We start from the raw sequence: 3,072 nt of genomic DNA, 5'->3' as shown, positions 1-3,072 counted from the left end.
ATACATAATATCTGTGATACTAAACAATAGCATTAAGGTAATATAATGACCTCAAAAAAGTACCATAAATCTCTTATTTTTGAAAAACAGGTAAATTAATTCCTTTTGAGTTATAAAAGCAGATAAACCACTTTGAAGCAACATAAATACGTGAAACAAAACTCTTACTCTTTGTAAATCTCCTTTATTTAAGTACATTAAAACATAAATATTACACAGATAATGAAGCCTACAGGAACTCCAACATGTAAGTGAAAGACACATCTGTTCCTATATAAATCTCATTTAGTTGTAAAGACTAACTTCTGCAGCCAACATGTTTGTCGTTTCACATCCTTTTTGCTGATCCTTCTGTTTCTGCTCCATCCTCCATCTTTTCTGTACGTTAGCAGTGAAATGTAAAAAGACAAACAGCCATCAGCCTATCATGGCCTCGAACTCATCGATCCTCTGCCGTGTGTTTCCTTTGCGGATCCTCCTGTAAGACACAGTTTTATATTTTGATGATTCGCAGCTGCTTCTCTTCTTGTCATCATCAGCTTCGTTGTTCATCTCAGGACAGTTTGGACGTCCTTTGTCTTTGTTTCCGTTGTCTTCTGTCTCGTCCTTTGACATGTTTCCGTTGCTGGAATACGTCTGGCTTGGATCAAGCTTTTTGCTTTCTTTTCTGTTCTCCATCAGCCTCACTTTCCTCTCTGATGGAGACAAATAAATTATTGAAAAAAGGTTAAAACTCCTGTAAAACTGGGCTTGGAGGGATTTATTTTGCTATGTGGAGGTTTGCTCAGTCATATCAAGGAAGTGAAATTTCCATCAGATCTTAATGACTAAATTCAGGCTTTATTCTCCCCTTTGAGAGCCAATCAGAGCTGCAGTTATATAACATCTTTTCACTGTGAAACAAAGAGTGCAGATGAAAGTCTGAACACTTATGGTCTGAAATAATGTAAAGTTTGGGGATTATAATCAAACAAAACACAGAGACTGTCTGCCAAGTGTCCTGTTTCATACCTGAGTTAAAGTCAGTTAATCAGTTAAACATTTTGTATTTCGCCCATTTCAGCCACAGCAAGATGTTGAGTTTCTTTGTGTTTTGTTTCCATTTGACCTTCTTTAAAAAACTTAAACTTTACTTTAAAAATACCTGAAACAAATTAAACTGCAGTTACGATATGTGACCACAGGTGTCGCCATATCCCCAGGAGTAGAAGCCACCTTCTGCAGGTGTTTAAATGGTTTTACCTGTGTGTAGCTCAGGTGAATGATCCCTGCTGCCTCAGGAGGTGCTGTGATGGCGCTCCGGTTCAGATAAACTGGATTTTGTCTCCACAGCAGAAGAAGTTCGGCTCCTCAGAGTCCTCGTAGTCTTTGTCGCTGCTCGATGATGTGGGAGGAATGTCCCCACAGTGGAGTTTTGGCAGAGACTGAATCCGTCTCTTCTTCTGTCAGAACTCTGTGATCCTCACTTTTTGTTTCAGGATGCAGCTTTTTGGCAGATTCAGGATCAGCTGGAGGTGATGGAAGGTTTCCATTTTGTTTTGCAGCAGACTTTATTTTTTCTTCCTCTGTGATCAGCTGCTGTTCCTCCTCTTCAGCCTCTTTTCATTCATGTTTTTCTCATTTTCTGGATTCTCCTGATTGAGCATCTCTATAGCCATTTCCCTGATTTGTCCATCACTTTCCCCTCCAACCCTTCATTTATTCTTTTATCCTTCCATCTTTTTTTCCAACATGGGTCCTTTCTTCTGATGGAAACTTGATCTTGTCTTGTGCCACAGATATATAATCAGACATATTTACAGTCAAAGTGCAGAACTGAAGTTAAGGCCATGAAATCTGAAAAACACGCAGGAAAACAACCAAACAAACACTAACTCAGAGCTGGGTTCAAGCTGTTGGGTCACAGGCTGAGTTTGGTTTCCTGCTAACCAGCTGATGCTAAAAACAGTTAGCACCAACTCAAGTTATAAATATCTAATAACCCAGATTTTAGGTTCTTTTAAGGTTGTTTTTTTCCAACTTATTAGTAGGTCTATTTTAACAAATTAGTAATTTTACTTCAATTTTTGGGTAGAAAACTTACCCAAAAACAACCTGCTGAGTTAAAACTACCCAGACTGACTCTGTGCCGGGTGACCAGTTGGGTTGTTTTAAACCCAGTAGTTTTTAGTGTGTATAAAGCCTAAAAACATTTTTTTAAAGGTACTTGTGAAAAAAGATGCCTTCAAACAAATATACTGATCCTCTTTTTGGATTTATGTTTGTAAAGTTATAAAGAAACTGTATCAGAAGCTGTTCATAAAAAATAAACCATCATTAAATTATTTAATCCTTTATAATCACTAAAAACCTTTACTTTAATTATGTTGCCACTCATAGATGTTTAATAAAAGCAACTCTGTTTATCCTGATTACACACAAAGCATTACAACAAAACTGCATGAGACACAAAAAAATCTAACAAATCAAACCAATTCATGAGCTAAATGAGCCCAAACGGAGTGGAAATGAATCATAAACAGCTGCTCAGTTTTCTCAGCTGAGCTTTGATTCTGTCTAATAATCCAGCTGTGGCAGGAAGTGACTCCCACGCAGAACAAAACACCTGTCAACATCTGGAGATACGTCAGGATTTCTGTAAACAGTTTAAAAACCTCCAAAACTCTAGATGAGGGGTCTCCAATCCTGGTCCTCAGGGCCGCCATCCTGCATGTTCTCCTTGTTCCTCTGCTCCAACACACCTGATTCAGAGGTTAAATCACCTCTTCATGTTCTGCAGAAGCCTGTTCATCACCCATTGATTCAGACCAGGTGAAGGCTGCACCTCCTCTCTGTGTCCACCAGGTGTCAGTCTAACATGAGAAAATCAGTGGTGTCTATGATCCACATCCTGGGAAAAAAGTTATTTAACAAGTCATATCAGCAGAACTAAGAGTCGGATTTTATAAATGTTTTTACTTACTAATAAACTCCTTTTTATAGACTGTTGAAAATAAAGGTTTCTTTTGACCCTTTTTCTAAAAACTGAACTTTTCTGTTTAGACATAAAGATCCTCTCTGACCTCTGAGGAG

At 38.2% G+C, this 3,072-nt stretch overlaps 1 long non-coding RNA gene across 1 annotated transcript; it reads right to left on the bottom strand.

Moving 5' to 3' along the window:
* Positions 1-266: 266 nt before the first annotated feature.
* Positions 267-2,707, bottom strand: LOC112451310. Its single transcript, XR_003040108.2, has 3 exons — positions 2,655-2,707; positions 1,243-1,836; positions 267-695 (listed from the first exon to the last, which is right to left on the bottom strand). It is a non-coding gene; the product is annotated as an uncharacterized LOC112451310 (long non-coding RNA).
* Positions 2,708-3,072: the final 365 nt, after the last annotated feature.

This window comes from Kryptolebias marmoratus, linkage group LG23, assembly GCF_001649575.2.
Source record: "Kryptolebias marmoratus isolate JLee-2015 linkage group LG23, ASM164957v2, whole genome shotgun sequence".
NCBI classification, from domain to species: domain Eukaryota; kingdom Metazoa; phylum Chordata; class Actinopteri; order Cyprinodontiformes; family Rivulidae; genus Kryptolebias; species Kryptolebias marmoratus.
This window is presented reverse-complemented; position numbering and strand designations above follow the sequence as displayed.